The sequence below is a fragment of the Typopeltis vanoorti genome, chromosome 8, assembly GCF_054136105.1.
Source record: "Typopeltis vanoorti isolate ZY-2024b chromosome 8, IOZ_Tvanoo_1.0, whole genome shotgun sequence".
NCBI lineage: Eukaryota > Metazoa > Arthropoda > Arachnida > Uropygi > Thelyphonidae > Typopeltis > Typopeltis vanoorti.
The window spans coordinates 75,545,993-75,562,342 of NC_143556.1; the positions used below are offsets into that span (position 1 = coordinate 75,545,993).

The window sequence follows — 16,350 nt, forward strand, 5'->3', positions numbered from 1 at the left end:
AAAGTGTAATATGCGAATGTTAAGAAAATATTTCTTTATTATCTCTTCTGTTCTTTTTGTTTGCTTTAATATATGTAATTTATGTTGCTGTCAGAAAATGTCTTTGTTAAAACACACACATTTTCTGACAGCAACATCATGAAGCATTCTTTCAAAAACTAATATGTACTTTCGGCAGTCTTCTTACTAATACATACTTTATTTTCATAACATTTGAAATTTCTTAAAAATATAATTTAAGTATAAAGTTAAACTATTTTTAACCAAAACAATCGAAAAGACTACCGATTTTTTTTTCAATAGAAATATGGATTCATTTATATATGCTATATGGAATTTTAGAAAATGATATGATACGCTGTCATAAACAGAATTCTGTACACACATTCAAGTCAGACTCAATCCGTCTGACTTGAATTTGTGTATAGAATTAAAAAAGATAATTGAGCAGAAGGGAGAACAATGAATGCAACAGTTTTGTTAGTTATAAAGATAATTTTCTCAAGGAAATAATCTTTATAGCTAAGAATTCAATGAATGACTCTTAACTGTTACTTGAAAAAGCTTTTAGTGACTTGAATTCTATCTTCGATGCGAGAAACTTAAAATTTTAAATTGCAAATAAATAAAGAAAAATAGCCGGTATGTGGACAGAACCCACTGTTCGCGTTATTAGCACGATGCTCTAACTAGCTGAGCTAACGGGTTTCACCAACTGCTGTTTGTGAATTACCTCTACTATTCATGTAAGAAGTGGACTGTTATAAACAAGGAACAAGATATTTGTATAAAAAAAGATGGACTACAGAAGGTTCTTCATCAAACATTATGAAGACATCTATATTTTCATTCTCCGTCATTTCATTAATAATAATGAGAATGATAGCGACGAACGGTTAAGAAACATAAATGACCTGAGTAAGAGTTTGCGAGGCAATTAAGTTGGGATTGATTTCTAGTGGAAAGGATTGTAAATTTTGAACATTTAAAAATTTACAATCGTCTATAATTGTAAATCGTAATAATTGTCTATTAAAAATAATAGACAATATCCTGATGATTTTAATAGAAAGAATGGTATAATTTTGGAGGTAAATTCTCGATTCAAAGAATATATCTACCAAAATAAAAAAGATATGATACGGATTCATAAACAGAGGTTCACTACATGGTAATGAACTGGTTCTGGATGTATGCGTATGTGATTACAAGGATCTTTGTCTCTTTTTGGCGTGCATCCATTGATTGCTATACTGTATTTCGAATAGGAAGGCAAGCGATTTCAGAATTTTTCCTTAAGGAGATATTATTTTTAAATGGAAATTCATATATTTTCTGTAAGAGAATCTTTGTTCTACGCCTTTCATGTAAAATATTCGAACCATCTATGCATACCTGCTGTCGAGAGACAAAATATGTTCAACTAATATGCCTTAGCCACTTTGTAGTAGTAGCAGTTGTGGTAATAGTAGTGGGAATACATCCTCAGCCATCCACGCAAAGTTCAGTTTGCCACTATTTACACTTGACTAGAGAATAAAATAGAGAAATTATTTTGTTGCTTGTTCTTATCTGAATGCTAAGATCGTAGGCGTCTATCTGAAGAAATAAACAATGCTAGTTTTTTTTTTTCCTTTCAGATCGGAGATAACAGTACTGACGTGCTTTTGGTTTCGGGAAAGTCTCACTTTTACTCTCCGATGGGAATATTAATACAAATTAACGAATGTACTCTATTAAGACATAAAATATGCTTTTTTTTTCATGCCAAACTATTTTCATTGTAGTAGCAGAAGTACACGTCCACAACTGCAGCACATTAAGTACACCTCTATTTATACAACTGTGTCACACTATTACTTTCATTTTAGGTAATTTCTCGTTAATTTTTGTTAAACACATGATAAGAACAATCCATTAAAAGTTACGATTCTTTTCTTTTGAAAATGACCCTACTGAAAATGACACGCATTCCCCTACTGAGTCCAGTTTCTTTTAATTTTTCATATTAAATGAACTGGAGAATGAAAATATAAAGATGTCGTCATAGTGTTTGATGAAGGACGTTCTGCAGCACATGTTTTTCCTAATAATATTTTGTTCCATTTTTCGTGAGCCAGTTTAGTAGATGAATAGTAGACATAATTCTGAAGAAATATTTACGTGAAACCCGTTAGCTCGGTTGGTTAGAGCGTCGTGCTAATAACGCGAAGGTCGTGGGTTCGATCCCCATACGGGCTACTTCTTTGTTTGCAGTGAAGGAAGTTTTCAAACATTTTTCTTGCCCCTTATGGAAATAATGTTTCTCAGTATGAGTAAGAAAGTCTGTTGCATTGTTTCATATCCCTTAAATTGAATGTTTATCTTAAATCAATGCACAGTTTCAAGTCAGATGGGTCTTGGAGAATTTATTTTCATTTCGTCTAATTTCCGAAATTACATCCGACATATATAAATGAAATGATTTTTTCTATTAAAAATAATAGACAATATCTTGATGATTTTAATAGAAAGAATGGTATAATTTTGGAGGTAAATTCCAAGTTTTCTTTTAGAATTTTTAAGTTTTATGAAAATAAATCTTAAATACGCTTTTCAATAAGATGTTGAACTATAGTAATTAAGCTCTTTAAATGATCCTTATTGTGTAAATTGAAATTAAATAAATAAAACATCAAGAAATTTCGTGACGCGACATAATCTAGGTCTATTATATCAAAGAAAAGAAACAAAAAGTAATGAAATAAATATTTTCTTCAAATCCGCATATTACATTTTTAACGTTAATGTTTGAAGACACCTCATTTGGCCCTGAATTTGTGTTACCCATTTGAAATTGATTTTATATTACATAACGGCTTACAAATCGCTTCTATCAAATATACGTTATATTTGATATCAATAATATCAAATATAACGGTCAATCGTAACATCCCCTTATTTCATATGAAACTGGTAACTTACCTGTACCCAAAAAAAAAAAAAAAAAAAAAAAAAAAAAATCTGAGATAAAATCTGCCACATTTATGGCTTTGCCTGGCATAAAGAATAAAAATCGAGTACATATTTTAAATAGTTTGTTAAATTATGAACCGATTATTTCGTTAAAATACGTAATTGGGTGAAGGAAGAAACAAATAGATTTTTTTTTTTTTACTTGTTTATGAAAGTCAACCGTTACTTCTTGCTCGTCTTTCGGGAGGGGGGGGGGACTACGACTGATTATAGAGGACTGGAAATATTCTGTTATGAAGCACAGTTTTTTTTCCCGCTCACTGGCATGTATTATTGTCTGGCTTATCTTACAAACAGTATATTTAATTTAAGGATTGGTCAAACTTTCATAAGCAATAAACCGCCCCCCCTCCCTTTTGGTGAAATCTGAATACATTCTCCTCACGCTAAAGTTATTAAAAATAGTCCTCATCGTTACATCATTGTTTTTAGAGGAAAACAAGGAGAAAATATGTTGATGAAACATTTTAACCACACAGGTTTTCTAAAATTGTCAAATGATTTTAACGGCATGACAACAAATGCATGATAATACAGTTAGCTATTGGTAATGTTTTTAGTAAACTCTAAAAAGTTGTTTTCTTCAGTAAAATATTTTTTCTGGGTTTTATCGTGAATGAACCATTAAAGACCATTTGAGAACCAACAGCCCAACAGAACGATTTCTAAATAAGGTGTTATCATACAAACATGATAATTTAACCCACAAATTTCATTACTTTACTACTTTTCTTACTGAAAAAAAAAAAAAAAACAGTGTTATTCGGTTTGCATTCACGTTACATTACATTAATATTAAATTTTAAAAAATTAATTCGATTTCCTCGAACAGAATTCTCACTAATTCCAGAAATATTCATCGATCCCAATAAAACTTGGGAGGTGTTTTTAATTTTTTTTATTTTTTATTTTAACCCAGCATATATAAAAATGAAATACATTTTTTCGTTATTGGAAGGTAACCCAGCATTAAAAAAGAGATAAAGCAAACAGGAAGAAAACGATAGCAAGAAATAAAGCCAGTTAGGTCGTTATGCTAATAATGGGGATGTCATATAGCAACTTGGTTTTTTTAGCTAGACCAAATTAATACAAAAGGGTATAGCGAAAAGAAATTATATACTCTGCTATACGAGTTGTCCAAAAGGAATACCCGTTGGTATTAATTTGGTCTAGCTACTCACTAATGAAGCCTCAATAAAGGCTGAAACCGGTCTGGGTAGTGACCTCCCACCATAATGTCATAACAGCATACATTTCCTAGGAAATGTGTTTTTACATTAAGGAAAATACCAAGAATAGCGATCAGAACTTTCCCACCCCTTTGCAACGAGTTGCCCGTGTTTGTACTACGTTCTAGGACTACTTGTATTTAGCTCACGCTAGTATTCGCCGATACTTTTATAGTGTTTTTATACTATATTCGGCATGAACCTCTCTGATTCCAATCTTTGAGTTTCTTATTCGGTTTTAAAACAATGTGGGATTTAATATCCCCTTAAATTAATTAATGTTTATATCGCCGAAATGAAGCCTGTTGGCTCTTTATATTTAAGTAAAATAACCTATTTTCGTAAAAATAATATTTCAGGTAAGTATCAGAGAGTAAAGAGAATTTATTCGACTTTCACTTTAAAAATATGCAGTTAAAAAAAAGTAGGTAACCTTCTTGAGAACTATGATTTGGACAAGGAGCATATAGCTAGGAAACCCCTCTCTGAGAGATTTCCTAAGTATACGCTCTGGATCGAAACATTTTAACGCCATTCAGAGCCTCAAATAACGAGTGAATAAATTAGTAACTATGGTTTCAAGACGTCGACATCTACGTAATAAAGTAGCTCAACTTTGTTTTCCTAAAAAAAAGAAAATACTATCACATGATAGCATTTTCTATTTTTTTAAAAAAAGTTCTTTTATTGTTCTACCTCGTTTTGCTCCTAAAGTTTCTTCTGTGTAGTTTTAACTCTTAAAATACAAAAGAATCAAGGAAAAGTGGTGTTATCTGAAGTTTATATTAGGTTGGAAGTGTAAATAAAGACAATCCTTTTCTGTTTCTGTAACCACCTATATTTCTTAAACCAACAAAGAGGCAAGAAAAGTCAAACAATTTGTTCTTCTTTCTCTTTCCCTTTTTGTCTTCATTCGTGTACTTTCTTTTACAAAGGAATCGTTCCTTGATTTAAGAAACTGTTGAGTCATGTAGTTCGTTTTCATGTAAGTCAACCCCCTGAAAACAAAAACGTCATACGGATGTATGAAATGAATAGAATTTTTTTTAGATCTAAGAAAGGATCAAAATTAATTAAAGTGTGTGAGAAATTAGTGAATTCTCTTCTGTTAAGTGATTGTGATCCTCGATTGCTATCTGAAATTTGTTCATCATCGATTTCTTCATTCCTTCTCTTTAATTTTAAGAAACTTTTAGTGATCTCATATAGATGTATTTTCTTTACTATCTTATTTAGAACAGAGACATTTTATTTTATTTATTTTTTTTGCAGATCTGCAAAAAAAAAAATAAATAATAAATAAATAAAATAAAATGGCCGACATGTATTCGGCTCCAATACCGCTTTGTATGGAAAAATTCCCATCGTAGTCAGAGGAACATAAAAAAGGACATTTCAACTTAACGAGGGTTAGTGAGTCTCAAACAGAGGTGATGAAAAATTTACTCCGATGAATGTAATTTTTTCCCTCGACAAAAATTACTACCCGAACAGGGAATGACAGCAAGTTTCAAATATAATATATATATATATATATATATATATATATATATATATATATATATATATATATATATATATATATATATATATATATATATATATATATTTTTTTTTTTTTTTTTACAAACTTTCTAACTCCCTTCAGAAAGGCTGTAAACCTAAAGCACACTATTACTGCGGGTGAGCTAAGTTTTTTTTTAACTATTTAAATATTTTTATTTATTTTTTTAAATAATCCAGAAATCCTGCTTTACAGATCACAAAAGTATGTACTTAAATCCACTTCAGAACCTTCAAAATAAATCTCCTAACGTCTCTTCATTCGGTAAATTGAGTACGGTGCATTCGTTTTAGTCCTAATTTTATTTTATTTTATTTTTATTTATTTTGGATTCGGTAGGCAGCCGATCTTTGCTACTCCTCATTGCCGAGGTTGAATACATTTCAACGGAACGCTCTATGGAGCTTTTGACTCCATAGGGATCATATTAACTTAAAAAAATTAATTTGAGTTAAACCATGGAATACTCTCAGGTATACTGGCTTGTAAGATAAAGTGAGATTTAAGTGAATAATAATACAATATATTCAATTCATTTTGTACGATTTCGTTTTTTCTTTCTAGGGGACATTAAAAGATATAAAGAATTGATAATGGTTAGTTTCAACCTTTAAGATGTTCGTATTGTAATCGATTATTGTAATAATCAGTGATATCACCTTAGTAGAATGTTATTACGAAACTCATCTTTTTTTTTTATAACTGCTTGCGATAACTTTGCTTTTTCAAATTAACAGAAATAAATTTCATTTAATAAACAACAATTTTCAGAATAAGAATTAACTGCATTATAAATTTAAATATATATATATATAAGAAGGAAACCTTGAGAGGAAAGAAAAAAAATTATATATTTTCTATAGCTTGGCATTTTCTTTCTGTATTACAGAGAGAGAGAGAGAGAGAGAGAGAATCAGTAACCCAAAAGTAGAACTTCTTTGTGAAAATTTCACGAATGCGCAGTTCTTTGAAATAGAGCCTTTCATTGTAACGTGTGGTTTTTGTGATGTCTCCTGCGTTATTTGATATTTGTCACCACCTGCCAATAACATGCGATCTGCGTAGACAGCATCAAACACATATAATAGTCAACATTGTTTCATGTCTTTGTATTTGGGAAATAGAAAGAAAACTAGTTTTGCTTTATTTCGACAAGAAGAAACAGAGTAAAATATAAAAAGCGTTCCAACTCAAAATAATAAATCATTTTCATATTACATAGTTTTATGTCAAACAGTACATGAGAAAACTCGGTTTCTTAGAAAGTATGTATTAGGAATTTTAGCGATATGTCTTTCATAAAGGAGAAACAAATAAATAAAGAAATATGTCGCGATCGCTAACGATTCAAATTTTTTTAGATTTCAATTTAATTGCTTGAAAAATATGAAGAGGAGTTTAAGGCAAAAACACCCTTTTCTTTTATTTATACATTGAGTATTTCATATATTTACCAACATTGGATACAATGTCTTCTCTTAAGCTTCTCACGAACCATTGAGTTCGTTAGCTGTGGACTTCACCACCGCGACCGTCTCGAGGATAAGGCGGTTGGCCCTATGTCTTCCTGTGTGTCCTACATCTGTAGATGCGTGTGTTCAAGAGGCAGGTGTGCCTGTTCTGGAGGACGAAAAACCCGAGCTTCAGGCTGAAAAAAACTCTACCTCCGTATGAGTCCGGCTAACTCACTTTTAGTCGAAAGAGACCAGATAAAGCTTCCTCACGTTTTGGACGAAAATCTGAATACAATATACAAGATGTTAATTTTGCCTCTGAAAAAGTTTATCGATTGCCATAACAACCATCTATACGAAATGATCACTCTGTAACTATTCCAGTGGGATGAGAGGTCTCCGGCGGATTTATGGACAAATATATGAGTAATGAAAAATGTAAATCGTATGGTATGTAGGAGTTATCAACTGAAATTTCAAGGATTTTCCCACTCGGGTAAATGAAGGTAGTTAAAAAAGTAATTTGGGGAGGAAGGAAGGGCATATAAACAACTATTGCTAGTCGGAGAGCAGAGTTAGAGTCCTCTCAAAATTTTATTCATATCCGTGCTGGCTCCATTTGATTTATCATAAGTTCATGTTTGATAAATGGATAGTTTTTTAATCTTGGTACTAATTTATTATTTCGGTTAATATTAAATTTTATTTTCCCTATTAATTAGGGAGTAGTGCTTGACGATGGCTTTAGTATCAAGTTTAATACTAAGATTCCAGGGGATCTTGGCATTAAACAGGAAGATGTTCCCATTAGGAGATGCCGTTCTTCTGGTGAAGAGCATAGCTATGCTTTTCTATGGGTTTATTTGTAATCTACATTTGAAGAACCATTGTTCTAGTATTAGTAGATTTTGTTGAAGGTTTTTGGTGACGAGGTGTGGCTGAAGAGATCTGGCTAGTATCATTGTATCATCTGCGTAAAAGGCTATGATGTATGACATTGGATTGTGCGAAATGTCTTCCGTATATTTGTATATCGAGAACAGAATTGGGGCCAGTAAGATTCCCTATGGAATTCCTGCCAGGATATGACGCTGGGTGGATATCGTTCCATTTATCTTGACCTGCATCCATCTGTCACAAAGGTATGATTTAATCAACTGCACCATATCCAGTGGTATGTGTGCAGCGATACATTTATACAGTACTCCTTGGTGCCGGACCTGGTCAAAAGCTTTGTCTATATCCAGAAATACAACTCCTGGAGCTGTATTGATGCCAATTGTGGCCTGTAATGATATATTCTGTCAGTCCGTGAATTTGTTGAGTAGGTGCTGTGAAATTGACGGAATCCAGATTGTTCTTTTGGGAGAATGTTTGACTTGTTTACTATGGCTTGAAGTCTGGAGAGGATTACTTTTTATGCGATTTTTCCTAAATTTGAGATCAGGAATGGTGGGATCAGGATGATGGGAAATATTGTTGCCTGATGATTGTATTGACTATAGTGATGAGATGCACAACTGGTCTGTGGGGCAGCAGTTTTATGACTTTGTTTGTGACACCGTCAGGACCAGGAGCTTTTTTGTTTTTTAAGCTGTTGATGCGATATATTTGCGCTGATGAGGCAGGCATAGTTTGACTGATAGTTACCAGAGGATTTTAATGAGTGTCTGACATGGCGATGAATTTTATATATGTGGTTGAGGTTTAGGTTTTCATATGCTGGTCTGCATTGCTTTTCTAGGTTCTTAGCAATGGCTTCCGCTTTTGCAATGTCGGTATATGACACCCAGATCTGGGCACTGTATATGACAGATCTTCAAGCAGATCTAGGCATGACAATGCCCAGATCTGCTTGAAGGGGGGAGGGGGTGATTTACTCCTGCCTCTGAGATCCCTCGAGAGACTCCAGATGGAAATATCAATATCAGAGATAGAAGCCAACTGATTCTTCCGTTTGTCTCTATGTACGTGAGCTTCTCTGGCTGATTGATTTAGTTTGTTAAGGATTTCTGTGGTGTATGCGAATTATGGTATCTTTTCCTTGCTTTGTTTTTCTTTCTGATTAAATCCATAATGTCTTCTGGTAAATGGTTGGGTTTGGGGGCAGTTGTGGTAGAGGTGCTTTCTGTTAAGGCTGCATTGGTCTGTTTGGTGAGGATTTTAACTGCTACTTCAATTTGTTCTTTTGATCTGATATGAGGCACAGCGCCAATATGTTCCAGGAATACCGTAGATAGCTTCTCCCAAGATGTGAAGGAGTGGGGGTGGGGGAGAGAGTTGCTCTTGTTTTCCCAACTGGAGAGGAATTAGATTACGGTTTTACGATAGTTCGTCTAGTGATTTAAGATTGAATTGAAGTTAGACATTCTGTGACATGGCAATATAAAGAATGTTGGCGGTGCCAGTGGAACCGTGACCAGTTGGTTCGGTAGGGCCTACCACGACAGCGTAGCTGGATCCTGTGTAGTTGAAAAGGATACGGCTGTTTTTGTTGGTGGTTCTGCTCTTCCAGATAGGATGCTTCGAGTTAAGATCTAGCGATAGTGACGTGCTCTCTGACGCCAAGTATAGCTTCCAGATCTGCAAACAATAAAGCTTTTAACGCTGGTTGTAGGCAGCATAGATTTTAAGTTTGCCAGCTGTGTTTGTGAAGACCTCTATTCCAGTAATTTCCAGATTAGTAGTTGAAGGGTTGGTTATAGAGTGGTGCTTGATGTAATTTTTAATGAAGATGGCCGTGCCACTGACTCTGTAATTAAGCCTGTCATTTCTGTATAGTTGGTATCCTCTTAATCTAGGATTGTCCTCTGCTCTGAGGTGAGTTTCGTTAATTAAAATGATGTCTGGATGAAATCTATATGTGAATACGTTGGGTTCTAGAATTTTATTCTTGAGTTCATTCGCATTCCATGAGATTATCTGTACTGAGTCAGGATAATTTTATTCCTGTTCATTGGTGAGTGCATTTAGGATGGACTGGGTTTCATGTAAGAATCTTTTTATAGAACTCAATAATGGATTAGATTTACTGAAATCTTGGAGCAAAGAAGTAATGACTGCGGTTAGATTTGACTGTGATTTGATTGTGTTCTGATGCTGTCCTTTTTGAGCGGGTCACCTCAGCCTAAGTCCGTGTCTGACGAGGAGCCCCATTTTCCTGGTGGCCTTTATCTACTGGCGCTGAACATCTGGGATAGTATACCGAACAGGAGGAAGTTGAGGAGCCGAAGTTTCTGCAGGTCACGGAGAAATAGGTTGTCTGTTCGACTCAACCCGTCTTTTTGGGCGGTGAGTGCATCCTCTGTAATTGGCGGGATGATAGCCAATACAGTTAGCACATTACATTTGTACTTCGAGTAGGTGAATATAAAAGTAATATAAAAATGGACGAATATAAAAGGTATAATTGTTAAAGATACTATTTAAAAAAATGCAGATTTCAATGACATAAAATAAAAACAAAAATTAAATATTATGAGTATAAAAATCATGAATCTCGGAATTTTGTCATTCAAACAGCAGACAATGGAGAATTTATCTTTCAAGAATGGATTGACGTCATCCATTTAACATTTCGAATTGCTGAAACGATCCATTCCTCCTCTTCTCTTTTTTCTTTTTTTTTGGAATTACTAAATGGCCAGTCCGTACAAAAGAGAGAGAGAGAGAGAGAGAGAATATTCGTACGTTTACATTTGTCTAGTTTTCTTTATTATTTCTTTCGTGTTTAGAAAACAAATTCCTGTGTTCTCGACTCTCAGCGATAAATAAGAAAACTTGTGTAATTTCCTTAAGTGAGCTTTTTTTTTTATCTTTCTTCAATGATTCCAATCTGGAATGAGACATCCATTAAGCTATAAAATAACTTCATGTAATGGATATTCAAGAACGTACATACTAACATTTTACATTTTTAAATATATTTATGACTGAATATTTTTTCGTAATACTGGAATTTATTATTATTATATTTTCTCATACAGATTTTTACCAAATTTATAAAAAAAGGAGATTTTCTAAATAAATGAATAAATAAAAATAAAAGTGAACAATTTTTTATAAGTCCAAAAGGTTAAGTGGTACCTAATTAATATTCACTAATATGTCCTAATATGTTTAGGATAATTTTATTTAACTGATCCAACTTTATTTCGATTTAGCTATATTTAATTTACCAAAATACATTAGAATTGCACTTGAAATCTGTCATCTCAGTAGCTTGGGAGAATAAAATGCAATTAGCCAATGAGCTTTCAACGATCTTTAGCAATATCCAAAACCTGCTATACTTTCTGTTTTAGAAAATTTTGTGTGATTCGAAATAGAGCCTGAAATTGATTGTTTTAATTCTTCAAAAAGTGCAGGATTATTTCAGTAGGAAGTATACTAAAGAAAAGCACAAAAGAAAAATTCCGCGATTTGAGATATGAAGATCCGGTGATGTAATACACCTCATCTAATGTTTACCTTGATTACTTCTTTCCAAGTAAACTAAAATTTCTTTTATTAAAAATTTCAATGACGGAGAGATTGATCCCTTGATCAATCTCTAAGGGATCTCTATTTGAATTTTGTACAAAAACATTTTCACATCTCTAGTATTCCTGTATATTGATAATTCCCCTAAGCCCAGTTGTTTACCAAGGTGTCTGGCATATCTTTTCCTTCTCTTTTTACTGACAATACCCTTCTAGTACAGATCCATTCACTTACAAATCGCGAAAAGAGATTATTTTAGCTCAAAATGATCGAATCTTTTCTGCATTCAAAATTTACTCTGAGCTCAAATAGCACTCGCAGTCTGGTAAACACACACAATGCTCTGATGTGCACGCCATATTGTCTGTATGCCACAGAACAACGATGTGAGTGAAGCAGTTGAGAAAATCTAAATAAATACATTTAAAATGGAATATTTTCAAATATACTGAGTATTTTAACTTATTAATATTGCGATGTGGATATAACGTAATATAGAACATTGAACAACATTGAGTCTGTAAGAAATTCAGAAGACAAGTGATTGAGGTAAGTCATCAGATGACTTCCCTGATGATTTTAAAGTCACCTTGGTGACAGTTATATTATTTATGTACTCACTTAACTGTTACTAAAAGAAGTGATAAACCAATAAAGGCAAAGAGAGAGAGAGAGAGAGAGAGAGAGAGAGAGAGAGAGAGAGAGAGACGTAGTCTTGTAGCTATGCGGAAAATGTCTCAAACTCAGTCATTAGGCAAGTTAAGATATTTTTGGTAACATAATAATTCAGTGTACTATTTTCCTTGCCGAATAAATAGCCTAACATTTAAAACTCCATTCTAAGATTCAAAACGTGAGACTTTTTGCATCGTAATTTGCGATGAATGTAGTTTAAACTCCTTGCCTTTTACCGTGTTACCAAACAACTTATTAATTCTGATAAATTTACTCATATGTAAAGAAAAAATGAACAAAAATGTGAACTATTGGTTATAAGAAATGAATAATCTTTTTTGATAGTTTATTTCTTGATTCTTCCCTGTACACCAATATCCTTGCAAGTTGTGTTCTCCAAATCTGGACTTAGTTACCATGGAAACGTATGTTTCCAATTTCTGAGGGATGTGATGTAAAGCGAGCTTTGTGTATCGAGGATTTGGCAGAGATTAGTGTGACAGGTTCGAATGCCTTACTTCACTCTTGATCAAATCCTTTCAATGTCTCCCAATGTGTTCTGGAGGAAAATCAGCAACATCTTCCCTCTTTCCATTCGAAATGCTCAGAAATACAATACGTTGTTTTCGTGTTTAGTTTCGGTTATCCAAAGCGAACTGGATCGAGGTTATACGCAATTATTTACAGATTTAGAATTTCATCTGTATTTGTAAAATGAAAAATTTCCTAATGAAAATTATGTTGGTTATTTTCTTCGTATCTCCCGTTTAATATTGTACCACGTGATGCTGTTTTACTACGTGAAACCTAAGTGCTCTAGTCAATTTCCTTGCAAAGAAAAGTCGATTATTTCAAACAAATTGACCTTCGAATTCATGCACATGGGTCATTCAAAGCACCTTAACTTTGAATAGCAAATACTTTCACCTCAAGAAAGAGATCGCAGTTGAAGTTTGAATAGATGATAAAATAGTGAGTTTTACAAGAGTTGTGCATGAATTTCTTCTTAAGAAAACGACGTGAAAATTACATTGTTTGTAATTCGTTAATAAACTTCGAAGTAATCCCATTGACTTGTAAAACGTTTGCACTAATAACGCAAAGGGTTAATTTTTTTTTTTTTTTAGGAATTTAAAATTCCATTTTCTTAATGAACTTGAGACCCTCTAGGGTCAATATAAAAATATGTTGTTTTTAGATAAATCAAATTACTTTACGTAAAGATGCTACAGCTTATTATTTCATGCATATGTAATTACACTTTCTTGTGACGATCCTAAACATGAAATGTTGTTTAGTATCGTGGACAGCCAGAGGGTTGGAGAAAATAAGAATCTACTCATATTCAACGTATACATATCTGAATATCTGGTGGGCCTAGTTGCATGCTTTAGATTTTTGCGTAATTTTCATAACTGATTACGATCCATAATGATTATAATATTGGTTGCGTTTGTAATTTTTTGTAATGATAGTATATGTATAATTCGTATATACATTCATGATGGATATACACTATACGAGGATAATGGATCGAATTTATCCGTGATGCCCTGACTAATGAATCCTGGTTGTAAAACTTCCGATATAAACATTCGTCTTTGCCATATACATAAGTAATGCAGACTAATATGCGCATGTTTTCGTTAAGTTATCACAGTTTTAAGCCTATTATGCTCTGTATTTTATTCGCTCTGAATATTTCACTTATTTATCTATTTATTTTTATTTCGGAGCTTTAAAATTCCATTCATTCATTTTAATATTTCCTAATGCTTGTGTAGACCTTTGGAAGTGGAGTTTGCGTACTTGTCGTTAGGTCGTCCAAACAAGGATCGTCCTAAGTTCAATTCTATTCGCTGACAAGAGGAACTTTTTCTAACCCTTTCTTTGTCGGGTTCCAGAGTTAGTGGTTTTTTCCTTCTCCAAATCTTGTGTTTAACTCATATTACTTCAGACAATTATGGTAAATATATTGCGTTAGGTTTATGAACCACGTGATGATGGAACTTGTTAACCATCTGTTCACCGGATGCCGTTTAAAATTATTAATATTCTTGGGCCAGCTATATCTGATACACACACATATATATAAAGTACGTAGACTTTGCCAATTCATGAATATGCGACTAACGTTTATAAGGCAGAACACCACAATAAGATGATAATATATATTTTACTTGACAAACCGACGTTTCACGTAATTGCACAGGATTTCTTCGGACATAAACATACAAACTAGTAGACAAAACATTAAGGGCTAACAAAGGTAACAACTGTTACACAGTTATAGAAGAGACTGATGTTTTTAAAATATTTCTAATGTACAGAACGTTGTGCATGTTTGCGCATTCTCCTGAACGTTGTTTGGCTAATGAAGGTTAGGATGTACTCAGGAAAGGTAGTATTTAGATGTTTACGATGTAATTTTATTTCCAAAGACTGCCAGATTTTTCTCACCGTTGTATCAGAGCAACCGACACGAGATGAGAAATTTGTAATGAAGAGAAAAACAGAGGATTCATCACGATCCCATATATTAGTCTATTTCCATAAAACTAGCAAAAATACGTAAGGAATATAAATTCTTAAGGAGTATTTACCTCCTTTATCAAGTTGAAATCACTAATCGGATCCACAAAACCGCGACATAGACCACCTGAATATCCGGGTGTTTATCGGCTATGGTGCGATTGCCGGTGATCTTACTGAAAAACCAATTGAACAGCATATTGAAGAACACGTTGGAGATATTGCATACCATAGAAGTGAGGCCTCAGCTTTGTCATCACATGTGCTCTCTCTTCACCTGACCCACAAGACGCTTCGCAAATGAGACATCAAGTTTTATGGAATAAATCGGAACTATTATACCGTAATAGTTCCGTATGTATGGAGGGTGGGGGAGGAAGTCAGAAGTTTGTTTTTAAGGTCAGATCATGTCAAAAGGCCTGTTTACCGCATGTATTAATTCATTGGAATTCGGTTATTGTAATCCTCTTCTACATAACTGATCTTTAAGCCTGTCAGTTGCTGTATTTCTGTAAGGTTCCGACGTTTGTGTGATTTTTTTCTTTTATTTTTTAAATTAATAAATGCAGATAGTTTAAATTTATAATAAACGTTTGACTAAAAGGGTCATATCGTACATGAAATAAGTGAAATTAACTTGAACGATGAATGGTAGCTGAAAGTTGCAAATTTTTACTGGTATCAAGGCAAGAATATTCAGATCAACCGAAAAGAACTCGCTCTATTTGTGAATTTATGAAATTCAATACACAAAGCACTATATACGTTTGCAAGCACACTGAACGAACACAGATTACATCAGTAGTTGTATGAAAAACATATAAATCATTTATGTTCTATCTGAATAGTGGCTCAAAATTTTCAACATTATTAAAACTCTTCGATATACTTCCGTGCATTTCAAACGACTTACATTGCTAAATTAAACATTCAAAAAAGTAAGGGATATTTCCACTGATGTTCGACGTGTGTAATGACTTTGTTTCATTGCATACGATTTATTATCGAGTTATCGAGTTCTTTCATTACAGCTGTTTTGAAGAGTGAACACGTGCATGTGCTGAGTGAAAGGATTGCCCAACTCCAGATGCTGACAGCTTCACTAAATACAGCGAAAGAAGAAGCGTTACGCATTAATTGCTTTTTCAGGTATCTCATTAAAATCGGTATTTGTCCATTAAACGTAATTTAGCGAAATAATTAATGCAAGACAATCAAACCGTCACGATGAAATTTGAGGATAAATAGAACTGAAAAGATTGCTCAAAAACTAATAAGATTTTCATTCTTCTGGGCTGATCTTTTGTCGAGAGATGCAGTCCTACAGAAACAAAATAACCGTAATTTGAATTTAGCTTCATAATTTGAAGAAAATTGTTAACGGAAAGAAGAAAAT

The 16,350-nt window shown here is 33.3% G+C and overlaps 1 non-coding gene and 1 pseudogene across 1 annotated transcript; both read left to right on the plus strand.

The window, feature by feature from the left end:
* The window catches only part of LOC150104116 (general transcription factor II-I repeat domain-containing protein 2-like), a 47,098-nt pseudogene that overhangs the window by 7,104 nt on the left and 23,644 nt on the right, over positions 1 to 16,350 (plus strand).
* On the plus strand, positions 2,168 to 2,241 carry TRNAI-AAU (transfer RNA isoleucine (anticodon AAU)). The gene has a single exon. It is a non-coding gene; the product is annotated as a tRNA-Ile (tRNA).